The sequence below is a fragment of the Magnolia sinica genome, chromosome 5 (genome assembly GCF_029962835.1).
Source record: "Magnolia sinica isolate HGM2019 chromosome 5, MsV1, whole genome shotgun sequence".
NCBI lineage: Eukaryota > Viridiplantae > Streptophyta > Magnoliopsida > Magnoliales > Magnoliaceae > Magnolia > Magnolia sinica.
This window is the reverse complement of record NC_080577.1, coordinates 77,612,253-77,621,074: the sequence shown is the minus strand read 5'-3', so window position 1 is coordinate 77,621,074 and position 8,822 is coordinate 77,612,253. Positions and strand designations below refer to the sequence as shown.

General features: G+C 41.6%; 1 long non-coding RNA gene across 1 annotated transcript; it reads left to right on the top strand.

Moving 5' to 3' along the window:
- Positions 1–7,240: 7,240 nt before the first annotated feature.
- On the top strand, positions 7,241–8,555 carry LOC131247353 (uncharacterized). Its single transcript, XR_009171663.1, has 3 exons — positions 7,241–7,327; positions 8,276–8,319; positions 8,431–8,555. It is a non-coding gene; the product is annotated as an uncharacterized LOC131247353 (long non-coding RNA).
- Positions 8,556–8,822: the final 267 nt, after the last annotated feature.

The following is an 8,822-nucleotide window of genomic DNA, read 5'->3' as shown; positions in this document are numbered from 1 at the left end:
TTTGATCTTCAGTACCACCCAGGAAAGGCAAACGTTGTGGCGGATACCCTCAGCTGTCAGCCACGGGGCCTAGTGGCACACATGATGATTCAGGAGTGGAGGATGCTCGAGGATATAGCAGAGTATGACTTCGAGTTTGGTCTGTAGTCTTCTATCATTCAGCTATCGAGCCTGTCGATTCAACCCTCTCTTGTTGCAAGGGTGATTGAGGCTCAACACACAGACGAGTCGTTACAGGATTATCGAGCAGAGGCAACATCTGAGAGCCAGACAGCTGATGGTAGACTTTGCTTCAGAGGCCGATTATATGTCCTGGATAGTCTTGAGTTGCGCCGAGATCTTATGACAGAGGCACATCGATCGTGGTTTTATATCCACCCTGGCTTGATGAATATGTATCACGATATGAGGCGTCAGTATTTTTGGGCGGGGATGAAGAGCTAGATAGCCAGTTTTGTGGCCGAGTGTGACATGTGCCAGCATGTCAAGACTGATCAACAGAGACCCCCTGGTCTATTGCAGCCATTGAGTGTCCCGATGTGGAAGTGGGAGCATGTATCTACCGATTTTATCATGGGTTTGCCGATGACTCAGCGCGGTCGTGACGCCATTTGGGTTGTCATGGATTGTTTGATGAAGTCGGCACATTTTCTTATGATTCGTGAGACCTGACATATGGATCGGATCGCCAGGCAGTTTGTTGATGAGATCGTGAGATTGCACAGTGTTCATGTCTCGATCGTTTCAGACCGAGACACGAAGTTCACGTCGCAGTTTTGGGGGAGCTTTCAGAGAGTGATGGGCATTGATTTGCAGCTTAGCACTACGTACCATCCACAGACCGACAGTCAGACTGAGAGGGTCAACCAGATCCTTGAGGATATGCTTCGGGCCTGCATGATTAATTTCTCGGGTAACTGGGATGAGCACCTGCGATTGGCTGAGTTCGCGTACAACAACAGTTATCAAGCGACCATTCGCATGGCTCCTTTTGAGGCATTATATGGCAAACCATGCAGATCTTTGAGTTGTTTGACCGAGGTCGGAGAGTGCATCTCCTAGGTCCCGAGCTTATACAACAGATGTCAGAGGCTATCGATATCATCAGGCAGAGGATGCGCACAACTCAGAGCCATCAAAAGAGTTTTGCTAATTGTCGGCGTCGTCTCTTGGAGTTTGCCATTAGGGACCATGTGTATCTCAAGGTCTTAGTATGAAGGGTGTGGTTCGTTTTGGAGAAAAGGGCAAGCTTGCCGTGAGATTCATAGGATCTTTCGAGATCACTGGGCATGTTGGCACTATGGCCTATCGGCTTGCCTTGCCATCTCAGTTGTTTGGTGTCCACAACATTTTCTATATTTCTATGTTAAGAAAGTGTGGGTTAAACATCGTTCTTGTTATTGATTGGCAACCGTTGGAGGTTAGCGAGGATGCTTCTTACATTGAGCAGCCAGTTCGTATCCTCGACAGAAGGAGCAGGTCCTCCAGACCAAGGTCATTCCCTTGGTGAAGGTGTAGTGGGGCAATCATAGTGTGGATAAGGTGTCTTGGGAGCACGAGGTGGAGATTCATGAGCACCATCCCCATCTTTTCGATGTTTGATTGTATGTTGCATTGTGTTTTGATTATATACGATATTATATTTCCCATTCCCTCATGAGTTATGAATAGTTGCGATGGTGGTATAAATTTTGAGGATGAAATTTTTTATTAGGTGGGGAGAGCTGTAAGGCCCGTATTCTAGTCCGTACTATTCCTCGACTCCCACGATCCTTCCTGACGAATTCTGGCAACCTGCGACCTATAATTAATGTTTGCGCGTGACCCTAAGTCGTATCCCGTAGATTTGAGTCTGCTTAATCCGAGACTTATACCATTGCGATCGCACCGTCACCGCGTCTTACACACCGATTCGATACCCTGTTCAAGAGATGTGAGCCCGCATTTAATTCGAGGAAAAACACTGCACGTTTGCAATCCCAAGAGAATCTCTACAACCCATCCCATCAATCAATCAAAGTACACAACCATGCTTTCTTTCTCCCCAAGTCAACCAATCTACCCCAAAAGTCAATAAATCTCTCACCTCACCTATCACTCACCTCACATCCATCACTTACCTCGAATCCATCACTCACACCCATCACCTCTCTTACAACCACCCCTTCTCTCTCTTTCTCTTCACATTTTCTAAGCAACCAATGTGGTGGACGTCCAAGCATCCTAAGAGAGAAAAGTGCATGTGTTGGGCTCACTTCCCACCCCAAGATCCATCATCCTAGCCATTCCTTTCTCATCATCTTCCATCAAAGTGAAGCACAAGGAGATCGGTGTTCCATCGGACCTAGAAGATCGAACGGTGGGTATTTGTATAGGCTTAGAATTCATGTTTTTATGATGGGCCAAGTGAGGCCTATCGATTGATGATATGGATCTCACTTTGGACCCTAGATGTGGCCAATGACTCACCTTGATTGTCATGATCATTCCATGATGGGGCCATTCTCCATGGACCCCATCATGATGTTTATTTTCCTTACATGAAAGAGGTCACCTCGACCTTCCATTTTGGTGGAGAAGGAATCTCCACCATTGATTTTTGATTTGGTGGGCCCACATGTATTGGGACCCACTTAATGTATGAGTGAAACGCATGGAAGGGAGGGCCCATAGTGCCGGGGTCCTTCCATCATCACGTCTCTCTCTCTCTCTCTCTCTCCTTCCTTTATTTTGTAGCCCACATGATGAGTATATGTGATATCTAGACTGTCCATCCAACGGACCACATGGCTGTCCAAAACATGGGGACCAGCCCACCTTGCTACCCTTTTGTTTGAAGGGTTTGGATGACGGGAAAACACACATATTAGGTTGACCCAATCAAGTGGGCCACGTCCACATGGGACCCACCTTGAATATGTGTTGTATTCAAACCATCCAGCGTCCAGGGACACTGGACATGGCCTCACGTGAAGTGTGAACAGATCGTGGGTTGTACTCACAGTCAAAGAAAATAAAAAAGAAAAAAATAATAATAAAATATTAGCTTAGCGCAAGCTTTTGGGGTGAGCTGCTAACGCAGGCCTCACCTTGATGCATGGATCTAATCCAAGACATCCATTCCATTTCTCTGCTCATTTTAGGTGTTGAGCTGAAAACTGAAGCCAATCCAATCTCTTGGTGGGCCATAACATAGAAAACAGTGGTTGTCACCATTAGCATTCACTTTGATCTTTCTACACACCGAAACATGCCAAATATTGGGCATGTTCGGATTGTTTTGAGCCATAGGAGACAGTGGACGGGGTGAATTCTATTGATGTGGGACTCACCTCTGAAAAACCACAGAAAAACCATTTTAAAAATAGAGGGTATATGCAGCAGGCGCTGGTACGTGAAGGAGGCTGGGACAGTGGGTCCCAGTGCTAGCCCCACTTAATGATGTATGTGTTCTATTCACACCATCCACTCCATTGGACGGTGGGGCCCACTATGATGTATGTGTTTTATCTATGCCGTCCAGCCATGTTGGCTGGGCTGCTGGAAGGCAGGGGACCCCACCATGAGGTATATGCTTTATCCATGCTGTCTATCCTTATGGACCCACCATGATGTATGGGTTACATCCAAACCGTCCATCCAGTGGCGAGCTAGCCTTAAGGCTTGAGGCAAATGAGGCAGATCTACCTATTAACTGGACCACATAGTATAAAGCAGTGGGGATTAAGTGTCTGCCTTTGAAACCTTTTGTTGTCATAGAAGTTTTGGATCAGTAGGAAATTTTTTTTTCCTCTTAATTCAGGTCTATGTGACCTTACGATCAAATTGTATAGAAAATAAATGTTATGGTGGGCCTTGAGAATTTAATGGTGGAAATCATTGTCACCACTGTTATTTGGAGTGCTGTCTAGTTGATCTTTTGATATGATTCATATATATATATATATATTGATTTCTAAAAATAGATTAGATGAGTTGGGTTCGGCCTATTTGAATTGGCTCATTCAACTCGGCCCATTTTGACTTAGCCCATTGATTCGACCCATTTGATTAGGCCCGATGTGATATATGAGGGCCATCCATTGAGGCCCAGCTTGATATATATATATATATATATATATATATATATATATATATATATATATATATATATATATATATATATATATATATTATATATATATATATATATATATATATATATATATATATATATATATATAAGGCCCGTTATTGAGGCCCGTCTTGACGTATTTGTGGCCTATCCATTGAGGCCCATGTTGATATATATGAGACCTATGGGTCGAGACCCAATGGGATGTACACAAGTCCATTGCAATGTGTAATTCTATCATGGCTTATGTAATGATGTCTATGGCGGGCTATGCCTTGGGAGTAGTGATGGTTTAACGTCCACATTGTAAGAATAATATTGGTTAAATGTCCACATTATAACTCTCCCTAGGGCCCATTGATAGGCCCATACTGGTTGTGTGTAGGCCGTCTAGGCCCACCTTCGTTGTGAGGATAGTTCATCACCGTATGACATGCTTAGTATAATCACATGATTCATACCCATTTGCATCATATGTATACTCAATATGAGGAGTGATTGATCATAACATATGCCATTGGGCAGATTATTTATGGGACTCATTGATAGGAGTTACCCACATGAGTGCATGGTATGCATAGGATTGTTGCATGACTGGATAGTGTGATTCATACATCTCACATTTGTGTGTCATGATCATTGTACGCCCTAGAGACATCAGGGCCGTGGCCTCCATAGGCACATCACGGATGGCCGTATCACATACCGAAAATACTTGGTTCTAGAACTGTGGGCACTTAGGATGTCCTTGGGTGAAAGTCCCAGAACCTTTTTGGTACCAGGAGATGCTCCAACGTCTAGACCGAGTGGATACACGAGCGCAGGAGTGCCGAATACCAGTAGGCCGCATCTCTCACTGTGTCGTAGTCGGTTGGAAGGGGGTGTGGCCTTATTCGCTCGAGTGAGGGGGTTGTAAGCTACGCTGAGTTTGACCAGCTCGCAAATGAGTCTGTTATCGATAAGTCAGGTAGGTATTGGTAGACTACTGGTCAGGCGGATAGTGTGGTCTATTCCACTTACTGGACTGTGTGGCTAGGGAGGTGGCAGTCAGTGTGAAGTGTATTAAACCCCGGTGATATCCCAGAGAGGAACTGTACTGATATATGTACTTGATGAAGACTGACATTCTTGCTTTGTATCTTACATATGACATTTGGCTACATAAGCTTCGCATCGTATGGCCTTGGTATGGCCGATAGCATTCATGCCTTGCATCACGTAGCCTTGGTACGGCTGATTGTATTCATGGACTTACCAGTATATTTTTGCATTACTCTGATATTGTATACTTGACACTCGCCTTGCACACACACTTACACCAGCTTCTAAGCTTTTTTAAGCTTATGCATGACCGTTGCATGTAGGTGTCGTTGGATCGTAGCAGCGGTGAGTTAGGAGCGCGCATTAGATTATTTTGGAGCTTTTTGATCACCCTGTATTTCCCTTTCCACATTGTACTTAAAGTTTTTAATATAGTGGATATGTGGTGATGTTGTTTTATGACTTGGTTATTCTCCATTATAAAAAAATTTTTATACTGAAAATCCTCCTTGTAGGATCCCCGGATCGGAACTTGGCATATGAGTGCCAAGATTCGAGAATGGGGCACTACGGAGGCTGTCGGTGCTGGATTTGGCGATCGAAAATTTTGTGAGCCCGGTTTTTGAGTTTGGGGCGTGACACATATGAACGCAATCCCCATCACAATTTGCACCTAGGGGAGCGCAAATAAGAGGATTGTTCTTAACAGTATGGTTGTCATGCACATAGACAGAAAGTGCTTGCAATGAATGTTTATGAGTACTAGGTGGTTTATTAACGAAAATAATGTCTTCGTCCATAATACACCTGTTTATGATTTGGCCAACTTTCAAATATGTATGTCCTTTTGAACCTTCCCTAATTGCATAAATGACTGAACCATCTCTATATGTTACACATAATTTGTCATCCACTAGTTTCTATAATTGTCCATGTTGTATGCCGTGACCTTCTCTTCAAATGTGATCTTTTGAGCAATTTCTAATGGTAAACCGATTTCATGAATCCCTTTATATGCATTCCCAGTAATCACACTACGAGAAGAGAACCCTGATCCCTTCCAAATAAACAGTGTCTGCATCTTTTCAAGCCATGCCTTTGTAGAAGAATCATCAACCTCTTTAACAGCCCCATACTTCTTAGTAATGTCATGAGGTCACTTGTAGGATGATAAATGAAAATAAGATCAGGAAATACCAAAAAATAAGTGAACGAGCCTTCATATCCCTTCTCACTACCTCAATCCAAGTCTTTTTTTAGTTTTCCTCTCATCCTCTTTATAGGAATTTTTGCACATAACTGACGTTGCTCCATTTTTCAACTATACTTTGATTTGATTTACTGCAGTATGTTTCATCTCTAAGATTTTCTTAAATGCAATGAATCTCGCTTGCAACAATTGCCTTGCCAAATCTATGATCCTATTCTGTTGGGGGAGGGTGCTTATGTCGGGTGGATGAAAGGGGTTGATTCCATGGCAATGCCTGAAGGTTCTACATTGTTTTACCTAATTCAAACAGGGCTTGCTTACACACATGCTGTAGTTGGAGTAGTAGTTTGTTTGAGGTAGGAGTTATCATCCGTGAAAGATGTTCCTGTCCTTATTGCAATTGACCAGGTAAAACCAAATGCACCTTATTCCAATTTCATTGCTTTCTATATTTTATAATTATGAAAACTGTAGGGAAGTTGCCTAGAAAAAAAAGTAGAATTTATAGGCCTGTTGCGCCAGGCCCATGGTTGTTCTAAGATGCAAACCATTGATCTTGGGGCAAGTCATGGATGTGATGTCTTAAGGTTCTTCCATGTTGGAAGGTCTCAATCCTTTGATTAATGTCCTACAAATAGATGGTTAGAAAAAAATGCCATCTCTCCCATCCATGGTTGGGCTAATCAGATCAATAGGTTGGGATCACCCAACCTGGGCCCACTCGTATAAACTTACCGCATTAGGATATTCACATCCTGGTGCATCAGACTTCATTATTCCTCCTGAGTTATCTTCTTGTTGAAGCAATTCTTTTTGAACAGTAAAGTCTAAATGATGTAATTATTCCCTCATCTTTTCTATTCTCTCTTCTTTAGTATAATAGCTGGTTTACATTTAGTAGGTATGAGGAACCAATAACACCTCATTCTTGCCGTCCAATCCATGTAAGGGAAATCTCAACGGTTAGTATTACAATCTTTTTATTTCATTTTTGCAAATTATGTACGCAAGTCAGTATTGAAACATTTCTTCTCATCACTTGAGTTTCATTAGTTCCATTGACCTTCAAACTACATCTTCATTGAATTTTTCATGGTAATTCCATTGTGATGTATTGAGAGAAATATGGACATGATAAATTGGATCCTTCTAACTAGGTGTCACATCCACTTTGAATCACAGATCATAATCTTGTTCCCCCTCCTGCTTCCTACTACTCGTTTACATTTTGAAGCAGATGCTTCCCTCCTCATGCACCTGAATTTGTTGCCGCTTTGTTTCACGCTTCATGCAACTATTTATCAACATTGAGATGGGTTATTTTTGTCTTCTTCCATATGCAGTTACATGTAATGCAATCCCAAGATAGGAGATAAAAACGACTATTGTCTCCCAAAAGCCTAAGGTGCCTTTTATGATGGAACTGAATTGAAGTAACCTAATTCAGTGAAGCAGAAATGACCAAACTGGCACTAGCCACCCCAAATTTGTAACATGGAGCCATTCTCCAAGCATACTACAGAAAAATTAGAGAATGGGTCACCTACAACCATGGTCAGCTAACTTAAATCTATGGCCCATCTTCACAAGAAATTTTTTTAAGGATAACAATAGAAACAAAAATTCGAAAGGCATAAAAGAAAGGGTTGTACCTCTGGGCCAGTTGGAGGTGAGATAAGGTATTTTGAGTTAAACCTAGATTTAGGTGTTGTGAATTTTCAAAATAAAAGGATTGTTTTCTCTTGGTTGTATCTTCAGTTTCACAATTTAATTAATTTAATTTGAGTTAATGTGATTACATAATTTTTGGATTAGAATTAGTAATTTTGTAGTACTGAAAAAGAATTCATGCACGGACCTTTTTTCTCCCTTTATTATCAATGAAGTGCTTTAATTGTCACTTTTTGTAGGATACAACTAAGTGCTTGCAAAATATCTTAGCTGTCAAAAGTAGGTATTTTATCTATTCATCCTCGTAAGCTTCCATGCTTTTCTTTATTAGATGTCAACAAAAGAATAACTACTATGTTATCAATGAATTGCTTTAATTGTCACTTTGTTGTAGGATACAACCAAGTGCTTGCAACATATCTTAGCTATCAAAAGCAGGTATTTTATCTGTTCATCCTTGTGAGCTTCCATGCCTTTCTTTATTAGATGCAACAAAAGAATAACAACTATGCTTACCTTTTCCACCCTAGCTAAAGTGCTGATATGGTCAGGAATGTGGAATTTATTTGAGAAACACGCCTTTTGATTGAATTATCATCATGGAAGGTCTTCATTGCTCGTCATTTCTTCTCTACTTGTGATAACTTTGAGAGATTATATTCATTTTGAGGTTTGGTAAAGACAATTGTACCTTTAATCAAATGTAATAAATCAAAGGTATGCCATGCATGTGCTTTTCGATTGTGTAGACTTACCTTCTCAAATAGGTTAGTTTATTCAAGGCTT